At 37.4% G+C, this 23,696-nt stretch overlaps 1 long non-coding RNA gene across 1 annotated transcript; it reads left to right on the top strand.

Moving 5' to 3' along the window:
• The first annotated feature begins 17,689 nt into the window (after positions 1-17,689).
• On the top strand, positions 17,690-19,976 carry LOC140689492 (uncharacterized). The gene is made up of 3 exons (XR_012064495.1): positions 17,690-17,800; positions 19,075-19,216; positions 19,703-19,976. It is a non-coding gene; the product is annotated as an uncharacterized lncRNA (long non-coding RNA).
• The last annotated feature ends 3,720 nt before the right edge of the window (positions 19,977-23,696 follow it).

Below are 23,696 nucleotides of genomic sequence, written 5' to 3'. Positions count from 1 at the left end.
CTGCCTGTAAACCAGGAAGAAAGCCCTTACTAGACATCAAATCTGCTGGCCTCTTGACTTCCCAACCTCCAGTTCGTACTGTTAGCCACCCAGTCTGTGGTACCTTGTCAGGGCAGCACAAACTAAGACAACACCCCAGGGGTCTGGGTGGATCCAAGGAGCCATTTACCTCTTTACACAAGTGTATGTGACACTCCCCCCGCCCCCCCCCCCCCCGTGCATCTTTGGCCTCAGGAAATCCTTGGAGGTAGTCATGGTGAGCAATACCAAACCAGTATCTCTTCTACAAAAAATTCCTTTCTAATATTCTCTCCAACATTTTTTATTGATTTATAATCATTTTACAATGTGTCAAATTCCAGTATAGAGCACAATTTTTCAGTTATACATGAACGTTTATATATTCATTGTCACATTTTTTTCTCTGTAAGCTACCATAAGATCTTGTGTATATTTTCCTGTGCTATACAGTATAATCTTGTCTATTCTACAATTTTGAAATTCCAGTCTATCCCTTCTCACCCCTCGCCCCCTTGGTAACCACAAGTTTGTATTCTGCATCTATGAGTCTATTTCTGTTTTGTATTTATGCTTTGTTTGTTTTTTTGTTTGTTTTCTGTTTTTTTTTTTAGATTCCACATATTTCTTTCTCTTTCTGGCTTACTTCACTTAGAATGACATTCTCCGGGAACATCCATGTTGCTGCAAATGGCGTTATGTTGTTGGTTTTTATGGCTGAATAGTATTCCATTGTATAAATATACCACTTCTTCTTTATCCAGTCATCTGCTGATGGACATTTAGGCTGTTTCCATGTCTTGGCTATTGTAAATAGTGCTGCTATGAACATTGGGGTGCAGGTGTCATTTTGAAATAAGGTTCCCTGGATATATGCCCAGGAGTGGGATTCCTGGGTCACATGGTAAGTCTATTCCTAGTCTTTTGAGGAATCTCCACACTGTTTTCCACAGTGGCTGCACCAAACTGCATTCCTACCAGCAGTGTAGGAGGGTTCCCCTTTCTCCACAGCCTCTCCAGCATTTGTCATTTGTGGATTTTTGAATGATGGCCATTGTAACTGGTGTGAGGTGATTTGCATTTCTCTGATAATTAGTGACACTGAGCATTTTTTCACGTGCCTATTGATCATTTGTATGTCTTCCTTGGAGAACTGCTTGTTTACGTCTTCTCTCTCCAACATTTTTAAAAGAATAGGGGCAGGTGGTCTTCTAAGGGTCACAAAAATTGCTCCCAGCCACCTCCTTGGCAAAGTCTGCTTCAGTGGACTCACTCCCTGTTTTGCAATGTGGGCATGATTGATAGTATCTTGAAGCTTCAACCTAAACTGAGAAAAAGGATATTAATTTTGACATACATTACAACTAAGGTCTCCACAGAAAATATAGTTTTGTTGTTCTCTAACATGGTCGCTCTCTTGCTTATGAGATAACATTTCAGCAGGTGGCTGGATAATGTAGAGTTGCCAACTAACAGTTGAATTTCTTTGTCTCAATCTTCTTCAGTTTAAATATTAAGTCTATTTAAAATATAACTCCCAAGTAGGTCTTAAATGATTGCTTTGAGATAACTTGAGTTTTTTTTGTTTTTTTTTTTTTTAATCCCAAGGTGGTGGCTGTGTCTATGAGGAGGATTCTCTCTGTGTCAGTGGCAAGAGGTGAGTGGGTCCCGGGATACACATACTGTCCTTGAGTGAGGATCACTGTGGGGCAGCTACACCGGTATCATTTAATCCTTCCTTGTGGTGTGTTGGCATCTGCCCCTGGTGCCTGTGGCCATGCATTCGGAGTCACTGCTAGTATTTTCTCTTCATCCTCATCCCAGTCCTCTGCGTGTTCAGCTCTGTTCTCATGGAGTCTGCATCCCCTCAGTGGGTCCACTCACTAGGACATGTGAGTTTTTTTAAATTGTTGTAAATAATGTTTAATGTAAAATTAACATCTTAATCATTTTTAAATGTACAGTTCAGTACTGTTAAGTGTATTTACATTGTTGTGAAGCAGATCTCCAGAACTTCACAAAAGTAAAATGCCATACGCATTAAACAACAATTAAACAACCCCTTTTTCTCCTCCCCCCAGCTTCTGGTAACCACTATTCTACTTTGTTTCTTTGAATTTGACTAATTAAGAGAAGGCATACAAGTGGAATCACAGTATTTGTCTTCTTTGTGACTGATTTATTTCACTTAGCATAATGCCCTCAAGGTTCAGACATGCTGCGGCATATACCATATTTCCGTTTTTAAGACTGAATAATATTACATAGCATGTATATACCACATTAAAAAAAATTCATTCACCTGCTGATGAGCATTGAGGTTGATTCCATCTCTTAGCAATGAACGTAGACATGCAAATCTCTCTCTCAAATCCTGTTTTCAATTTTGGGGGGTTAAAACCCCAAAGTGGGGCTGTTGGATGATATGGTAATTCTATTTTTAATTTTTTGAGGAACTTCCATACTTTTTAAAAATAGTGGCTGCATTGCTTTACATTCCCATCCACAGTGCACAGAGATTCTAATTTCTCCTCATCCTTACCAATACTTGTAACTTCTAGCTTTATTGTTTGTTTTGTTTTGTTTTTAATAGTAGCCATTCTAATGTGTGTGTGAAGTGTGAGGTGATATCTTACTGTGGTTTTGATTGAATTTCTCTAATGATTAGTGATGTTAAGTATCTTTTTTATATGCTTGTTTATATGCTTATTGATGTGCGGGAATTTTTTCTTTACTATATGACAGATACCATTACATGGGCATGATTCCACACTCTTTGAAATTTCCTCTAAAACCAAACTAAAACAAACTCTGAAGTCTAACTCCAAATTGTTAGGATTACTGTTTTACATTCCCCTAGACTCATAAATCTCTGGAATTAATTGCATCCAAATTTTCTTCTTCTCATTTGAGTTGGACACTCTCCTCACATTCGTCCCTTTTTTTCTTGTGACTCCCTCATGTTTCACTTTGTTAGAGGCTAAGATTTCAACCATGGACTGAAATTATATCATGTGTTTTCTCCTGGATGTTAAATCCCTTAATTCACAGGTAGAGGTAAAAGTGGGCACCAGGAGGTGAGGGGAAATAATCCTATGTTCAGAACACTGGGATGTTCTGAATCTGTTACTCTGTGATTTGGGACAACAAACATCCTGTCTGTCTCAATAGTTGTATTATTTAAAAAGAAATTTAAAAAATCCTTTAATAATAACAAATAAATACATTACAAGTTTCTCTAAATCGATGTTGATATATGTGAAGTGTTTTCAAAATCTTATGAAAATCTCTAATAGTATGGTGTTCAGTAATTTACAAAGAACTTTCACATGAAGATTTCTCATGTAATTTTTACAATAATGTCTTGAGATGAGCAGAATGAGAAATCATATTTAGAGTGTCTGTGGATATGACAGTAATGGTAACTAATATCCCCATTTTATGTATAAAAAAAGGCCTTTAAAAATATGACTTTTCTTAAACTTCAGAGTATATAAATGGGCCAATAACATCATACAAGTGTTCTGATTTCTTGTCTAGATTCCTTCACTGTTTCCTATACTGTGTTTCTATGTATTTTTAGTTTCTGTCATTTTTATTAAAGTAGAAAAGTACTGCTTGGGCCACGTGGAGTATAAAACTTAGTTTCATCTCACTGAAGTAGTAACATTTTAAACATCTACATTGTAACAGTCAATGTTATATGAATTATGTTTGTCTCCTTTCCGTTTTTTCTGTTACCAACTCTATATGAGGCAGTGGGTCTGTGATAGGCAGAATAATGGTCCCCCAGAGACATCCACATTGTAACCTCTGGAACCTGTGGCTGTGTTACCCTACATGGCAGAAGGGCTTTCAGATGTAATTAAAGTTAAGGACTTTGAAATGGGGAGATTATCCTGGATTACTTGGGTGGGCCCAGTGTCATCACAAGAGTCCTTAGAAGTTTAAGAAGGAGGCAGGAGACAGAGTGAGCTGTGACTACTTGAGAATGGTCAGAGTAATACAACACTGGTGGCTCTGAAGATGGAGGAAGGGGGCCAGAGCCAAGGAATGTTGGTGGGCTTCTAGAAACTAGGAAATGCAAGGAAATAGACTCTTCTCAAGGGTATCCAGAAGGAAATGCATCCCCCTCCCCAACTAACACACTGATTTTAGTCCAGTTTCAGTCATGCTGGACTTCTAACTTCCAGAACTGTAAAAGCAGACATTTTTGTTGGTTTGAGCCACCAAGTTTGTGATCATTTTCTTGGTAGCAATAGATACAAGGGCCAGTCACACAGATCTAATTACATACAGCAATATGTAATACATACAGGAATAATTAGGTATCACTCTTTTGTACTCAATCTTCTAAACAAAAATGGCTTTTTTTTTTAGGGTTATTGTACTAACTCCCATAAATTCATTCATGGTTATTTTCCCTGTTCCCTCTCTCAGGAATCTGAAAGAACAGTATGTGATTGGAACACATATCCTAAATGCACACCCCATAAGGTAAAGTGCCAAATACTTTTTTTGATAAAGTAAGGCTGACTGGGCGGAATGTTTAATGGAATGCTCTGTGGGAGACACTGGGGAGAGTGGGCACCACCACGGTAAAGCTTCTGCCGGTCACAACTTCTGGCAGATGTTTACCCACCTGTAGTGGGAGATACCCTCTCGGGGATCTGAGACTTGTTACCATGGATGTTGTTTGCTGACATTGACTGTTTTTCACAAATGTGTATGGAAACTCCATGCTGCCACCCATCTGTTCCCTCATCAGAGCAGTTTTGGGCCAGGAGTTATTTCCGACATTTCTGTGACTTCAGATCACTCTGCGTATAGCTGTACTTGTTCCTGAGAATTTGATGCATGGAGCTTTAATGCAGGTAGAAACATACAGCCCCAACATTCCTCCTTCGGGCAGCAGTATGAGAGAACGTTATAAGAGCCATATGATTGACAGATTATGTTATAAAGTCTCACTGCTCACACATCTCTTTTTTGTCACACTCATCACACCGAAGGTGTCTTATTTTAGATCATAGCCTTCAGGGACAGAAATCTGAGTTCAGATTCTTGTTTCAGTCCTTGGATGATGGGTTGGAACCATAAATCCTCCACATAATTCTCTCCATCCATCAATTCTCTCCATCCATCTCTTTCTTCCTTACAGGATTCACTTTTTCCCTTTATTTATTTCTGCTTTGCTAATTACATTTTTCTGTTTCACTGTTTGTCTTTTGACCACCTGGCTCACACTTCTCTCTCTTCCTCTGAATATGTGTGTAGACACTACATGTGCCAAGCATCTTTGGGAATAAGTGTGGGTGGTTTGCCTCTGAGTGTAACTGAGAAAGCTAGAAGCCGAGACTAAGAGTGAATTCAAATGCATGCCAACAAGGCACACATAAGTAAAATAATACACAGCGTTAGGAAGAGTTTATTGGGCTAACACGAAAGGTATTAGAATTTTACTTTTTCTTCTTGCGAGAATTGATAAACATTCTTACCACCCCATTTTATTCTTCTCCAATCTCCCCTGTTCCCGTCTGTTTTTTTTCTCATTTTTCTCTTCCACAGGTCATCTTTTCAGTGCTACTTTAGTTTGGTGTGAAAACCAAATTTCTTTGAGCTTTCGAGTGGTGAGAAAAAAGAAGATTGTCCTTTGGGGTGGAAATCAGGTCAGGTGCAAGACATTCACAAAATAAGAGCCCAGGTCAGCTGGCCCCTCCGTCTCTGGGTGCCGAAGGAGTGAGTGTGGAGCCAGTTCCTTGTGCTCTTTGGCACAGGCGTAGGGTGAGGGAAGCGCAGGAAGGCAGGAGCGGTCAAGAGAATTGTGACTGAGTTTCCTCACTGCGCCCACTCTTCTTTTTTCCTATCATGTCATCATCCCTGCATTTTCATATTTCCATTGTCTGCTCTTTCTGCTCTTTGAGATACAGCAACTTCATTGTGCATTTATTCCCCATTTTCTCTTGTTACCTTGATGCCACTTGGGGGAGAAAAACTCTGCTGTTGATGGTTTCCACCGATTAAATAAATTAAAGTAAGCATTTCTTGATATGTTTAAGGAGCTGTTAGAAATCATAGGTTTCCCAGTAATAAATGAGTGGTTAGTTCAACCAACATGATGATGAAGAATAGATTTTTTTAAGGAAAAAAAAACAAAGGGCTCATTCTGCACTCTTTTCATTGAATTATACTCCTTGCAGAGTGTGACTCCCAATACAGAACACCTCAGGGTAGTCCTCTGAAATGCAGAAGCCCTCCCTGGCTTCCCCTGAGACAGCTTCAGCCCCTTTAGAATAATTGATGTGACTTAACATTGCTTTAGATTTAACTGAGAGCCTAGGATCAGCAACTTAACGTTGCTTCTTTTCCTAGCAAGGGCCAGCACAGTGTATATTCTGTACTGAAGCTGACTTTGCTTTTTAATGATAATTGAAATTTTAATAATTTCTGGACAGATCACTTTGACTTGCAAACAGTCTGAAAAGTCAAACAAATGTATAGAACTTATGACATGTATGAAATGACCCTGTTTGGAAACACCTGAGGAGTGACGATGTGAAACTCCCTTCACAATGAAAATCAAGTCAACTTTATGGACATTATAAAAATGCAAAATTATCTACTAAAAGCAAGGAAATAGCTTTAAACTCCACTGACTGATGACATTGCATTACTTCAAAATAAAATAAATTTGTAACATCTTATTTTATTTGCCTTTAAATAGCACGCTGGCATTTTCATCAAGAATTAAAAGACTATGGGTAGTCATGACACCCGCTGCTCCAGATTTTATTTCTTTTTTAAAAATAAAGTGTGCATACAGTCTAATTAGGAAAGAAATCTATTCACTCAGTAGTATTCCCACAGTTAAACATGTTTTATATAGTGGTCTATAAATGTGGAAAAACTCAACTGCATAAATAACAACAACAAAGTCCAGATAAAGTGATATTATTTTTTTACTGATACAATCAGTAAGTTTCAAAACCAAAATAAAATTTACAAGAGAGACCGGGGAAAGAGGGAGTCCCAGGTACTGCTGGTGGGAGGGTAACTTCGTGTAAACGATCTAGAATATAATTTCTCAATAGATATTAAATAATTTCAAAATGTTCACTCACTTTGTAACCACAGTTCCACTTCTAGGAAATAATTATAGATGGACAATTATGTCCATATAAAAATATTAATTACAGTGTTATATATGATAAAATTGGAAGTAATCTAAATGTCCACTAACAGGTGCATGAACAAATACATTTTGATAGCAACATAAGTAGACTACTATGCAGCTATTAGAAACTTTTTAGAAAATACAGTAAATGGCATGGGGATATAGTCATAATTTGTAAAACATTATGATCACAACCTGTGGAAAGAAACTACAAAGACTGGCACTGATTCAAAATGGCACCCAGCTCGATTGGCTTTTGCCCCAGAGCTAAGTCTGGAGAACTGCCTTCTAAGTAACAAGGGACGTTCCCAGTGTGCGTATCGGACCGTGAGAGGAAGTGAGAGCAGAGCTTCCGGGAGTGCTGGGCCTCCTCAGCAGGCAGCAAGGCAAACAGGAAGGAAAACACGAAGGACAACTTCTTCAGAGACGAAATACGCTAGAGCCCTTTCCGTCAGAGAAAGTCCTCCTTAAACTGGAAACGACACGGACTCCCAGCACCCTGGCTGCCTGCTCTTTACCCAGGCACCTTACAGCAAGAACCCCGAGATCACCGACACTCATTCAGACCGCTGCTGCCAAGGCCCTCATTCAGGGAAAGTCCTGCGCAGAAACCAACCTATGCGGTTGCCAAGGAAACCTATTCCATTTATATATACTACACATTTTAATTGCTCCATAGTAAATGTGACTGAGCACAGCCAGGAAACACCAGATGCTTGGGGAAAACCAGTAATGTGGAAGAGAAGCATCAAAATTGTAAAAGAAAGAAAAGAAATTTAAAAGACAATAGTACATATTCACCTAGACTATTTTTCTTTCTTATTTATTTATTTTTAAAGTATTCTTTACTTTATTATTTTTTAATGGAGATACTGGGGATTGAACCCAGGACCTCGTTCATGCTAAGCATGAGCTCTGCCACTGAGCTATTACCCTCCCCTCTTAAGCTATTTTTTCTTACCTTGGATTGAAACTGAATAGCTTGATCTAAAAGCAGACTTCATGTTCTGGGGAAAACAACAGCTTAGTGAATCCTTTTCTCTCAAAAGTTCTTGATTATTGCGATGACTATTTAATTCATTTCAAGCCCCCAAACTAGAGGCCAGCTTCCTGAGGCAATTAACTGAACTCAGGGTTTATGTCCAGGAGGAATTTTCAGTCTGGTGCCAAGTAATTGACAACTAAATCTTTTCCTGGTTTCAATCCAAATATTTACTCTTAATATGGTAAAACCTAAGGATTTACATAGCTTCTAGCTATTTCCATTGCTGAAGACTTGGGCCAGCTATAAATCTCCCGTGGTAATCACTGACATTTATCTTTGTTGTTGTCACCTGGTATCTTCATCAATGTCAAAATAAGAGTCTTAAAAAATGAAGCTCTGCAGTTTTACTGGCCAAACCACAGAAGTTTTACTGGATAAACCCTATCTCTGCGTGACAGAGAACGGGCAGCAGAAGCATCTCTGACAGCTGTTGCATGACGGAGTAGGATAAAGGTCATTTCCTGCAAATGTTGGGGATTTTTAAGAATCCCACAGGCACTGGAGGAATAATTGGACTCAACAAGCAATCAATTATATTTGAAGCATGTGAAGTATATCTAAGACCAAAGGTCAACATTTAGTGTCCAAACTCACTCAATTGTTCAGATAGTCTGGAAATTAAAAGATTCAATTTCAGAGATGTTTATGTGGAGTAATCTGCATGGAGTTGAATATAAAATACAGGGGTTTTTCCCTGTCCTCTATTAAAAATCTTTGTAGACAAAGTAATATAAATTAGAAACTAAAAGATCCTCCCCCCCATATTTGATGACTTATTATCCAAGTAATTAATATATTAAAGTTTTAAGTAGTTTTTTTCTTAAGAAGGATTCTTTTTATTCAGAAACTAAAAAGAGTTTAATAATATATTGGCTTTAATTGATATCAGTAATTTTAAGAATCAAATTTAAAAAGTAATTAAAGTGATAATATGACAATTACTAGTTAGCATCCTACTATTTAGTTACAATTTAATTTTAAATCACTTGGTTTTCTTCTAGATTCATTTATTATTAAATACAACTTTGCTTAAGCTATCATACTAATTGTTAGACAAATCTGAAAATAAAAACCCTTGTGATTCCGTCCTTCAAGACAAAGTCCTTTACTGAACACCACGTGGTGGACTCCAGATTGTCCCTAAGTATCCACTGTTCTCTTCTTTTCTTTTTAAAATTGCAACTTCTTATTTTGAACTATGTTACCTACCAGAAGTTGCAAAATTGTAGACTTCCAGCATGTTTTAACCCAGCTTCACCCAGTGATCATATTTTATATAAATACAGTACGTGGTCAAAACCAGGACTCTGACATCGGTACACTACTCTTACCACAGACAGACTTTTTATAGATTTCAACAGCTGTTAAATGTACTCTTTTCTTTCTCTCTTTTGTTTTATGTGTATAGCTCTTTGAAATCTTATCACAAGTGTAAATTTGCTTGACCACCACAGTCCGTATTACCATCAGGGTGCACAACTCATCCATCAGCACCAAGACACTCGTCTTTGTTACTCCTTAATATTCATACCACCCTCCCCAACCCTACCTCTGGCAACAATTGATTAACTGCCCATCACTATAATTTTGCCAGTTTTAGACTGTTATATAAACAAAATCATATCGCATGCAACATTTTGAGATTGGCTTTTCTTTAATTCGGCATAAAGCCCTTGAAATCCTTCTAAATCGTGTCAGTAGTTTGTTTCTTTGCATTTACAGCATCACAGCTTGTTTACCTGTTCACCAGTTGAAGGGCTTTTGGGTGGTTTCCAGTTTTTGTCTACTACAAATAAAGCAGCCATGAACGTCTGTGTGCATGTTCGCTTGCGCCAGGCTTTCATGCCTCTAGGGTAAATACCTAGGAGAGCTGGGCTGTATCGTGTGTGTTGGTAGCTTCACAGGAAACCACCAAACTGCTTTCCAGAATAACTGCAATATTTTACGTTTCCATAAACTATGTGTGAGAAATCCAGTTGCTCTGTATTCTTGTTAGCACTTGGTCATGCCAGCATTTAAAAATTTTAGCCATTTTAATAGATAAGCAATAGTATCCTATGTAGCTTTAATTTCCATTTCCCTAGTGGGTGATAATGGTGAACATCTTCTTCCATATGCTTATTTGCCAGCTCTATACCATCTTTTGTCTATTTTCTAATTCAGTTGATTCTTTATTGTTGAGATTAGAAAATGTTTTATGTATTGTGGATAAAGATTTTCTCAGATACGTGATTTAAAAATATTTTTGCTAGCTAATGCCTAGATTTTCATCTTCTTAACAGGGTTATAAGTTTTTAAGTTTGATAGTCTATATTACCAGTTTTTGTGTTTTATTAGTTTCCTGTGTTTTCTTCTAGAAGTTTTATAGTTTTCCATGTTACACATAGATCTATCATCTATTTTGAGTTAACTTCTTTTTTTTTTTTTTTTTTTGCCGTTGCAAAAAGCTTTATTTCTATTTGGTCCAAGGCTTGGGAGAGGGCTCCAGGATGGTTAAAAAGCTGCCTGGTGACTGCAGAGAGGCTTCAGGCAGAAGCCCTGACACCAGAGGGGCTCTGTAAAGGCCGCTGGGTTGCAGAGGCTCCTAGTCATGCTTGAGGGTGAGCCTTTCGAAGAGATACTCTCCCAGCCCAGCCTGGGGACCAGAGAGCCTGCGGAGGTTAGTCAGGTGGTCGCCCATCTTCTTGATGAGTTTCACCTCCTCATCCAGGAAGTGGTTCTCCAGGAAGTCACAGAGATGTGGGTCTGCACGGGCAGAACCCAGGGCATGCAGATCCAAAAGGGCCTTCTTCTCCAGGGCAATAGCAGCTTCCATAGCATCCTGGGTTTTACCCCACTCATCTTGAGATGGCTCCTGCACGTCCTGGAAGAGGGCGCCGCCGCCGCGCTGGTTTTGCATTTTCAAGAGACGCTCCGCGCCCTCCTGCTTCTCCTCAGCCAATTTGCGGAAAAAGTGGCCAACACCCTCCAGAGCCACATCGTCGCGGTCAAAATAGAAGCCCAGAGAGAGGTAGGTGTAGGAGGCCCGCAGATGCATGTTGACCAGGTGGTTGACAGAGGCCTCAACCTCGCTGGAATAATTCTGACGAATCTGGGAGCTCATGGTTGATCGGTAATAAGGAGTTAAGCTCACAAAACGGTGTTGGCTGGTCCCAGAGGCTGAAGATAGCACAGTGGCTGGTTCTGAAGGAAGCGACTGGAAAAAAGGTTGAAGGGTGGTCGGAGGCTGGAGCAAGGGGCGTCCCTGGGTCTGTTCCGTCCAAACACTGTTGAAGCAAGAGACAGATCCGCAGGACCGCCGAGCACACTGCCGAGTTAACTTCTATATGTGATGTGAGTCTTGTTCTTGGAAATTGGTGGGAGAAGTGGCCAAATTTCAGGAGGAAGGATACTGGTGAGCAAAAAATTATGACAGTGCATAGAGAAGAAGTTCAAGATAGTGGCAGTGGAATAAAGGAGACTGGATGGTGGTCAAAACAGTAGGGTCATGTGAAGAATTGAACATGTCAGAAGATAGAAGGGAAGAGAAATGAAGAGAAAGATTCAGAGAGTGTTCTGAGAGAAAATGGAATTTTTAAGAGCATGTTCAAAGCATTGAAAAGCTTTCTAATTCTTAGACGTGCCTGCAGTTGGACTGGGCTGTCTTGGTTGAGGCTGCATACAGATATCCCCATATATGTTATCTGTCATACTTAAAAGATAGCATTCTGGAGGTAAAGCCTCTTGTTTGCTCAAGAGTTATACCACTGCTGAAATTTCACGTCTGTTGAGGAAGTCTATTATAACCTCAAAACAATACAGGGAGGGGCACTAATTTTGGCCACAAGGCACATTTTGCTGCTTCTGAAATTCCTTTGTGTGGCTTTTTGTTCAAGTGATCCTGACCAAAAAGCAAGAGAAGGATAACATTTTTGAATGTGCTCCGAAGGTACTTAACAGCACAGGAAAGGTATATAAAAGCCTATAAAAATATCGACAGTTCTTGAAGATCAGACTCAAAGGCAATTCTATTTATATTCAAACAATTCTATTTATAATTTGGGGAGAAATACAGTAACTAGAATTTCCTGAGTCACATATTCTCAAAAATAATTGATCTGGTATGAGTCCAATTCTTATTGTGAGAGACAGTCAAGTATAGAGACTTTGATCAGGTGTCACTTGAAAGTTAATTATCCACGTATCTGAGATAGATGCAATTTAGTGGAGAGGCCATGAAGAAGTCACATTTAAGAGGCAGCAAGATAAAGCACTACTGTAAAATCTTGGTAAACTGTTAAAATAACAACAAATGGAGAAATGAAATAAATACTTGAATTTTAAGACCTATTTTCCCAAGAACCATTAGCAGCATTACAAGTATAAAGTGAGAACTGATTAATTTATATGGGAAATGGCAGAAAACAATTTCTACTTTCACTCTACTTTCCCGATAGGTTTATGATAAGTCTTAGTATTTCTACGAAGAATCGCTTAATCCAGTAGGCTTTCTATTGGCATCCCATGTCAAACAGGAGCACCACTGTATCACATTGATTTTACCAGCATTCGCTGGCTCTTAGAAACCAAAACCAGTAGATGTTACTAAAATTTATACATGTACACAGTCACACAGAGAGCTTGTTAAAGATCAACTATTTATCTTCCTACCTGTGTTTTTCAGGGAAAGAAAGGAAAAAAGGATGCATTCATGAACTGGAAACTATTTTTTATCAGGAAAAGAATAGATAATTTTCAACCTGAATATTTCCAATAAATGCCTTACTGAAAATTATTTTTTAACTTTATTTATGTACTTACTTTATGATATCATTTTTTTAAACTGAAGTATGGTTGATGTACAATATTATATGTTACAGGTATATGATACAGTGATTCAGTTTTTAAAGTTTAGGGTATAGTTATAAAATACTGGCTATATTCCCCACAGTGTACAATACATCCTTGTAGCTTTTTTGTACCTGATAGTTTGTACCTCTTAATCCTCCACCTCCATCTTGCCCCTCTCCCTTCCTTCTCCCCACTGGTAACCCCTAGTTCCTTCTCTACATCTGTGAGTCTGTTTCTTTTCTGTTATAGTCATTAGTTTGTTGTATTTTTTTAGATTCCGCATGTAAGTGATATCTTACAGCATTTGTCTTTCTCTGTCTGACTCGTTGCACTTAGCATAATGCCCTCAAAGTCCATCCATGCTGTACACCAGAGACTAATACAACATTTTAAATCAACTGTACTTCAATCAAAAAGCAAACAAACAACCCATTTAATACACAGGCAAAAGAACCGAACAGACATTTTTCCAAAAAGAGGAAATGCAGATGACCAACAGGAACATGAAAAGCTGCTCAACATCACTAATATCAGGGAAATGCAAATCAAAGCCACAGTGAGACACCGTCTCACACCTGTCAGATGGCCCCATCGTCAGAAAGAACACAAATAACAAATGCTGGCAAGAAATGTGCTCAGCATTTAGATGAAAACGTCCTACAGCTACAGTGTTATGCAACAGAATATATAAGGGTAGAGCTCAGAAATCCAGACATTAGGTTCAAGGTTCCTCTATTTGTTGACCTTAGTTTTTCTAATAAATATAATTGAGATTCTGTCTTGACTACACAAATGACTAAAGGAAAAGTTATAAAATTAACATAAACATTTGAACATTTTTTTTTGCTCCCTTGGAAAAGATCTCCAGTTTGATTCTAAATGAACAGCCAATTTGAGAGGCTAAATGATTTAAGGCAGGTGTATCATTACTTTTCCACATGGTTTGTTCAAATCGGTAAAAAATACGCAAGAGTCTGAATGTTCTTTGCAACAGTAGCTTCAGTTTTCATCAGCCAAGATCCAATTTGTGTCAGAGGGTAAAACTTGCCTCATTAGATCCGTTCAACAAAGCCATTAGACAACTCTCAGTGTTCTTGCTCTTTCACATTGAGGACACTAAACTTCTACAGAGACAGACTGTTTGAAGCCTTCCTAATTATTTTCATTATTATCCAAGAAGGATTACCAAGGCTCAGCCTCTATTGTAATTCTCAGAGTTCTCTGTGCCGATTATATGACAATCTAAAACGCCTTCCTCTAGGTTTATGGCCTGATTATTATTTAGAGTCTCTCTAGCGGTGAACTTGAAGATCATGCAAATGTGTTCTTTGGGAAAGTCACTGTGTACTGAGGAATCTGTTTTGTAGGAAGCCAGCTCAGATTTATCACCAGTCATGTAAATTTTTTATCAATGCTTTTCCATAAAGCAGGCCTGTTGTTATACTAGTTCCACTTTTGCTCTGACAGAAAGCTGACCAGGAATGCTATTATTAACCCACAAACGCCTATTTTAAAATATGTTGCCTTCTGTTATTATACTGTATTGTATCATTACTTCATGTAGTATTTCTTTTGGTTTTAGTATCTTCTCTGTCGTCATCAAAACTGAAATAACTCAGGAAATATAAAGGATATAGCATATATCTAAAGTTAAGAATCAGAATAAACCTGCAACAATTTGTGTAAATCCGTACAGATTTAACTGGACGGGGGTGACCACGTACATTCTCTGCATGAGGTATTCACAGGGCTGGACAGCAGTAGTATTTGTCAAGACAGTCACAGTTCCCAGCACAGTGAGATTAGCTACAACTGTAGACATGCACTCATTAGTCCAATATTTATTAAACACATGTTTTTTAGATCCTAAGATATACTGATGACCCAATGTTACTGTGTACTCATAAAGACTACTGCCCAGTGGGGACAAAGGTAAGCAAATAATTCCAATTAGTGAGGTGAGCTTTAGGGTGCTCCCAGAACACCTTACCCGGGTCTGTATTTCAGGGAAGGTGTTGAAGATCAAGTGATGCTTAAGTGAAGGCTAACCAGGCACGATGTCCTGTGAGAAAGAGGGTGCTCCAGCGAGAAGGGGCTGCAGGCCAGGATGCTGCCGCGTAGATTTAAAGTCCTGTCATATCGGACTTAATAAGGAGCTTGGCCTTCATCCTGATGCTGAGATTTATCACTGAAGGAGAATGATATGATCACATTTCAGTTGAGAAAGATCATCGTGGCTCAAGTATAAGGAAAATTTTAGAGAGAATAATGGAATTAGACGAGTTCAGGTTAAAAAAATGCTACTGTCTTACACCAATGGAGGAGAAAAAAATCACATTAAAATACATTTATATCTCAACTTATTCTGTTATGACTATTGTTTTTAAGTAGAGTGTACAGGTGTTACTTTTTAAATACTCTGTGATTCTGAGGAGCTATTGTATTATTGATAACAATATCTTACTTATCTCTGAAGTACATATTCTTTGCTGTCATCTTAAATTCCCAGGTTGTTTGACCTGATAAAACATTTATCTTTATCTTCCAAAACATGACTAAATACTATCCCAGAATCACATAATATTTCATATTTGTGCAAACACATTTTAGTGCTGAAAAATAAATAAAAATAAAGGCTTAGACATTTGATTTTGCTGATATTAAAAAGGATAAAACAAAAGGAAAAGTAAACAGAGTCCAAGAAAATGTAAAATGTGTATTGTGAAAAGACACATGTCTGAAAAATGGATTTTAAGGGAAATATAGGTATAAGAGGCATGCAAGAGAAATGTAAGACGGGATTAAATAAAAATAGAAATGATTTTAACTATTGCCCACTCACAATGATATCATCATTTATATCATATTATATATATACACGCATATATATAAATGATGAGATTCTTACTCCAGAAAGCAATATAACCTAGTAGAAAATGTATTCAGTTAGAAAAGGGAAAATGAAGTTCTAATCCTGATTTTAATACTTCAGGCAAGACATATGACCTCTTTGGGCATCAATTTCCATATCTGTAAAATGATGCAACATACCTTACTATGTATCTCATTTGTAAATGTGTAAAAATGAAATAACAGTTTTGAACATGCTTTTGAGAAAAAATGTGCAGGAGATTTTATGATTCATTGTGGGGAGTGACCTTTTTTCTTTAGGAGTCACAGAATGCACAGGGAACAAGATTCATTCCAACTGGAAAAAAAATTACTGGAATAGTAGGTTTTTAAGATTATAAAAATAACCAATTTTATATGAATATTATATATGAACCCATGAACTTCTATAGAATACAGGAATCCATAAAGTTATATATTTTAAAGTTTCTCAATCAAAATAACTCCCTTAATATTTCTTAGGCGTTTCCTGTACACATATGCTTCACACATGCTCCCTATTTTTCAAAGTCAATGTTTTCATTATATACACTTACATTGTTATTGTAACGATTTTCTAGGTCTGTCAATAAAATTTGGACTCACACATCGATAACACATTCTTGCAATTAAATTGCAATTCTCACTAGTAATTCCAGCTTTTTTGAATATACAAATCATCAAACTTTATTACATTATTGCTGTAATACCTACACATCTTGAGGCCATTTAGGCCCCAAAAAGATTAGACTTAATATTCCAAGAGCCAGATGTAAATAAATTGTAATTACTAATCCAAGTGGAAGACTCAGGTAACTTCTTGAATTTAAACATGCAGAGAATTCCCCTCCATACTGTGCTCACCCTCCTGCTACTGAAGGTTTCCTTGGGTTGCTGTTAAAAGCAGGGTTTACAGTGTCGTGCTTCAATTCCGGTTTCTCCTCCTGTCTCTTTCTGTCACATGCCCGAGATTTTACCCAGGACGACTTTCACTTAGGCTGTTAAGTACAAGTGCTTCTGTGAAGCTCACGCAAGATCTGGTCGTCAGTCCTACTCCAAGAATATTTCTGTCTTAGCTGTGATTAGGCAGAAAGAAAGAAGTGGAGGTTTTGGTGGAAAGCAGAGATGAATTTGGAGCACGGAGGCATTTTTCAGAGAAGAAAGGCCTGGTAGGTTTAGTAAACAAAGGAAAACATGACGCATGGATGTCAGGGAAAAAAAAAGTGACACCATGGAGTAAACAAACACGGGAAAAGGTAGAGGGGTAAAATAAAACACAGCAATTCTTATCGTTTAAAAGATTACGTCCAGAGTCCACCTCACTGTACTCTGTGTAACAAGTCGCTGCAGGAGGGTGCCCGGTTTGTGAGATCAGTGCTCCCTCTGGGTGGCACCACCACCTCGCCTGGCTCATGGCCTGTAAAACAGGAAGAATCCTGAAATCCACTGCACTGAGGGAGACAGCTGTAGCGTGACCTCAGATGTACACATCTTCCAAGCCCAGAACCTAGAGGAGGTTCTCAGACACTTATCTCCTTCGCTACCACACCTGTGCAGTTATCTTGTCTGTCAGTACTGTTACCAGGTAGACGCAGGGAGTCAGATCAGCACTGACCTTCCCCCAGGAAGGTAGGTGGATGTGATATAAAAACAGATGTGGCTGTCAGAGGGGACCACGTGTCTTTTTCTAGCTTGACAGTTTGTCTCTCATTACAGCCTTGCAGAACTATGAAGAAATCAAATTTGTTGAAGGGTCGTGATAGGAAAAGAGAATTACATGATCAGAGAGAAAAGCACTTAAAGAATTCTACACGGGTGCAGCATTCCCAGGCTCCGCGCCGTGGGTGAGTTGGTCACGGGCTGAGACCTTAGCCCTCAGAGTGACTATACAGGGGCTGGGGTAACCCAAGACCCCAGGTCGTTGTCACAGGCTGTAAGCACCTCCCTTTATCCTAGGGTGTCCTGCGAAAATGGTCACTTTCTGGGAGGGTCACAGCACCAACAAAAGACATTTTGTTTCTTTTGTTTTTCCACATTGCTTGTTAAAAAAAGACAAGAAAAAACTGGTTACATAAGTTACAGTGCATCCACTGCATACCAGAGCACGAGCTGGGACGAAAGCTCTCTGTGTAGGGATGCAAAAAACATGCCAAGATCTATTTTTCGGTAACTAAAGTGTATATGGTACAGTGATGCCATGTCTGTAAAAATAAGCAAGCACATAAAACACCAAAAGCTAATTTATAAAATACAATACACACAATTGTACACAACGTATGACTTCTGCCAAATTTCATGCATTAATACTTTTCCATAGTTGTCCAGCAAATACACTTAGTTCCTATCATCAGTCCTCGGCCTTCAGGAGGGCGTTTTTCTAACATTGCCTCAGGTTCTCCAGCCTCCGTGAAGACAGGGACAGTCTCCTCCCTACCAACCCCTCCCTCGAGTAGGTGTCACTAGGTCTGAGTTACCAGGTGAGGAACGCCCCCACCCCCACAGTGGTAGAGGTAGGGGAAGGCTTCCAGTGGGTAATTGTGTGGGTACTTTAAGTCCTTCAGATCCCTCCAAATATCTGTGGTGTGGGGAGATGGTTCTGACACTCCTAATTTCACAGACACCTCTAAGTTCTAAGGATCTCCTAGAAAAGGTATTGTCATAGATTGATTAGACACTGACTTGAGACCCCAGATAAGATAAAAGTAACAGAAAATAAGACACAGTGTTCTTGGCAAGCCAGCCATCTGTGATTCAGAAATCACTAACTTAAACTGAAGTGATCAAGCTCCTTTTACAGGAAATAGTCCATTTCCTGTGGGACAGGGTTGTGTTTCTGATGTAGCATCATGTATTATAAGTGAGAAAAGTGACAATGAACTTCCCTTGCCATCAAGTCCCTTTAAAGAACAATAATTACATCTCCAAATTACTGACACGAAGTCACACTAAATACATCCACTCTCTAGAACTTCGACGTGATACTGTAAAAAGCAGTTGGTTGCCCTTAGAAGAATGAAGGAAATAAAGAGTTATAATTAGGACACGACTTACACTGTAACAGTGCATGAAGCAGGTGGAGTACAAATCTTAACGTTTCTGTTTTTTCGGTTCTTGGAAGCCCGTCTGAACTGACCCAGTGCATAAGTTGTCCTGAGTTGAACATTATAATCCATCTCCTCTTCAGATATCTTCCTGCGCAAACTGAAACTCCGCTCATCAGATACATGCTGCCAATCATGGAAAGTGAAAATTGGAAACTTGTAAGTGCTCCCCAGTATTAATGTGCCTGAACAATCATATTTAATCGGTCCTCAGATCTATTATTTGTTCTTTCTACCAAAGAGAAAGTTCTATTGTAACCGTTTCAATTATGAACCTGCTTCTACTCAAAGTCCTATTATTCTGAGAAAACGCTTGAAAATGGCAGAATTTGTGGTGAAATAGGGAGGCCTTGAATAATATGGTCTTAAGTTTTCTTTTTAAATAGTATAACATACGTTACAACTTGTCCTAATAGACACTGGAAGATCAATCAGATATCATTTTATTTTAAAGACTGTATGTAGCTTTCCCACCGTGCCAGTGTATTTCTGGTAAAAAAAGATTTTCATGAAAGACATTAAAAATCATGTTGCATTTGAATAGTGATATTGTTTCAGTCTTTCATCAGGCTAGGTCATTTTAGAAATTTTAATATTCATATACAATATTTTGTATCAAAAATGCTACATTTCTTTCACTTCCAGAAATGAACTACTTTTCCATGCAAGTGAGGTTTCTCAAGCCAGCTAAGGTAATCACCCATCTTCTTTTATTCTTCAAGACCACTGTGATCCCCTGAAAGTCTGACATAGTTACAGAAGGAGCCATAAAATACCTTATTAAAGGATTTAATCTCACCATCATTAATATGTAAATATGCATTTCCCTTGGGTTTAGAAATTAACCTATTAAGCTTTTCCTAATACAGATAAAGGCAATCTGGAGAGATTGGAAAGAAACGCAAAGGCACAATCAATTTGTTAATAGAGTTCTCAGGACAGATTCAGGGAGAAAAGCAGCTACAGTTAAACTGTCCTCTGATGCAAGGCAGCATGAGGACATTTGTGCCTGGGGGCAGAAGTAAGGAAATGGAAAATCTGTAATACTTTTGCTCCTGATTTAACCTAAATATATGCTTTATTAAAGTGTCTTTCTAAAACATTCACATTTCCTATAATAATAATTTACATTTTTATTCTTTTTAAGATTACAAAGCAATTTTACATATATTACATCATTGAACTCGTATGGTATTGTTTGCTAGAACAAGTTTTGGCTATTTAACCATGAGGAAATGGAGTTTAAGTGACCTGTTATAGTTACATACGTATTAAGTTGAAGAACAGTGTCACACACCCTGTTTTTTGTTTTACTGAGTAATTTAGGTATCGTGCTATTGTTTCAGGAAAAAAACTGTTTTATGAGCCCATAAAAAAAACGTTCTGATACTCTTTGCTACATAAAGCTTCATGAGTATGGGCATGTATCAAGTTTTCTTTCAGTGTAGAACAAAATACATTTAGAAAAGAATAATGTAATTCACATTCCCAAAGGCAACATTTAGCAAGTATCTAAAAGAAATCAGATATACTATTAAAGTTAACATATACATACAGATAGCACACATTTTAAGATATATAAGTAGAGAACTGAAAACCTTTTCTTCGTTTGTCTCTTGCTGCAACCAAAGAACTCTAGTCAAAAATTGCTTCTCCAGAGAAGATTGTCTAGCATGGTTTCCTTTTGTTTTCCTGTCTTTTTTTTTTTTTTAACACAAATCATTTCTTCTTATTCATGTTAGTTTCAACCTTTCTCTTATCACTTAGCCACACCTACAGACAAGTATGCTTTCACGTACACACGCACACATGGACACACACTTTTTATTCCACGGTCAGCACAGAAAGGCCACTTTACTCATTTTAATGGTTGTGAGAATGTATAATTGATTTGACCAGATGGGCATTCAAGTTATTTCCAAATGAATCTTCTTGTGCAGACATCATTTGGATGGTGTGTGAGTATGTGCACTGGACAATTTCCTCGAAGAGGAATTATGAGGCAAAAGGAATTAAGCATTTTCAATTTTGAGAAATATTGCCAGTGCACTCTATAGTGCTCATATAAATCTGTATTTCCACTAGCAATGCTTGAGAGTGAATGTTTTCCTTACACCCCCACCAATATATTGTGCCATTAAGTTTTTTAAAGTATACTCATACGCTAGTTACAATGTCATGTTTTTTTTAATTTGTATAACTGAGGTTGAGATTTGCCCCCAAGCATCTGGTTTTCCCAGTTGTTAATTGGACTACTGGCCTTTGTCCAGTTGATTCATGTGAATGCTGGACATGTTAAGAATATGAACTCCTTAACTGTTAAAAGAGTTATTCGTATTTTCCAAGTTCTAATTTACCTTTTATTTTGTTTGTAGAGTTACCTGATACATAGATTTTTTATTTTTATATTTTTTATAGTTTATATTTTATATATTTTTGAACTTGTCACTTAAAAAAGCCTTCTCCAACACTGTGAAACTTCTTTCACAATTTCTTTTAGTTTAATGCTTTGTATTTAACATCTGTAATTTATTTTGGTGTAAAGTGTGAAGAATGCATCTCACTTTATTTTTTTTCCATGTGGTTATTTATTATAATCCACCTTATAAAATCAACCAGTTTCCGCCACTGGCCTGAAGTGCCACCATCATTGTATAATAAATTCCCACATATTAACAACATTTTACTAACAAAACTACATCATAATCCCTCTCTCTCTTCCTTTCTTTCTGCCTATTATGAATCTAATATTCTGTACTGCTCTTTAAAAAATACCCTTTACATAAAAATAATTATATTTATTTAGGTATGCATGTTTGTTCTTAGTTATGGTGTTTATACCATGTAAGATTTTGGGATCAAAATATATTATATTGTTTTGGGATTTAATTCACCAAAATATAATTACATTCCTTCTGCCTCCTTCCCCAAAATGTTAAGATAGTTTAAAACATACATGAAACAATATATACCTCATGAATAAAAATAAGAAAATCCCTTTTTAAATAGAAGATAAACAAAAAGTTTATTATTTTAGATTTAGTTATTGTAGCTTCATATCTTATTTTACTTTAAGCTTCTAACAGCTAAAGCAAAGAAAGAAATATGTTGAAATATGTTAAGTATTTTATGAGAAAGGAAGTTTTTCTTCCTAGCAATTAATTCTAAGTAGAATATGGGAGCCATACAAGGGATGACAAATAGCATAAATAAGCTAACCAAACTTTTCCAAAAATAAAAATTATTCAAAAATATTTCCAAATGGATTTTTTAATGTTTCTCTTACACATAATTTGAAGAATCAACATTGAAGATGCACCAGTGAGCATATTTCTTCAGGCAGTGAGGTAGCATCATCTAGCTATGTCACTTACTGACCATAGAGAGATAATATCCCCTTTCGACCTTCTTCTTCCAGGAAAAGTGCGACTGTCTGTTAAATATGAAATTGTGATAAAGTTCAAGGGGTCTAAAATGTTTGTTGATGATTTAAGATGTGAAAGCATCACATGCTCTTCCCCAGCTGAGTAATTTTATTTCTGCAGAGTGGGCTACGGACCTGCCTTCCGTACTTTCTCAAAGATTAACTGAATTTTCTTGCACAATATTTATTTATATTCTGGTTACCAGAATATAAAAGAAAACTATTTCGTCTAACAAAATTGTCTAACAACTTTTGTTTTGGAGAGAGTTTGCCATTAGCTATATTTTACTGGCAGATATAAGATTATACCTAGGGTGGCACTGTATTTTGAACTGCACTTTGTGAGTTGATTAATGTTAAATATAAAATCTATCATCAGGCAGATGAATGAAGTGTGCTGTTGGAAAACTCAATATCTCCTATTTAAGTTTTAAAGGTTATCTGAGAAATTCAACATTTTACTTTTTTGAGTGGCTGATACTGAAATGCAGAGGCATTGGAAAACAGGTCTAATTGTTTCTCAGGCTGTTTCGGATTCTAAATGATATATCCATGTCTTTGACATAAGAAAAGACACTTTGTTTTCATTTCTAGTAGAAAGTGACAGCTTCCAAGTCATCCAATAGTTACCTTAAAGGATCCAACTGTAGCTAAGATATAAGAGAAGTAGGTTACATCCCTTTGACGACCATGGTTTTGAATTAGAATTTGATTTGTCAGAGTATTTCCTTGTGCTTATTTTAACTGCCCAACCAGGACGTGGAAGGTGTAAAGCATCTGTCCTCTTGCATCTTTACTCAGATGGTACTAGTAGATGATTTCTATCTGTGGACTCAAAGCCTCATCATTAAATAACATATGTTAAAAAAAAGTTTTATATATGCTCTTGGTGACATGAAACTGTATATATGAATGATTTATAAGCAAATATCTGCACAGAAATCTGCTTGTTCTTTTTATAAGATATGAATGATATATAGATTTAATCTAGAAACTTACTACGAGAAACATCCAACAGTAATCTTTTGAAGGGATATTCTGCAGACTAATGACTTTGTGATTTTTGACAACTGATTTCTTTGCCCTCTTAAAAAAAAAACAAACTATACCTACATTCCTCTCTAAGGGAATTCTATCTGTATAGTTACACCAAAGAAAGAACATTTGGTAAAGTTTGGAGGGCTTTTTTAGAATAGACCCCAACATACTCTTGCA

This window comes from Vicugna pacos, chromosome 26 (genome assembly GCF_048564905.1).
Source record: "Vicugna pacos chromosome 26, VicPac4, whole genome shotgun sequence".
Classification (NCBI taxonomy): Eukaryota; Metazoa; Chordata; class Mammalia; order Artiodactyla; family Camelidae; genus Vicugna; species Vicugna pacos.
The sequence above is the reverse complement of the archived record's forward strand: the minus strand, read 5'-3'. Positions and strand labels throughout refer to the sequence as shown.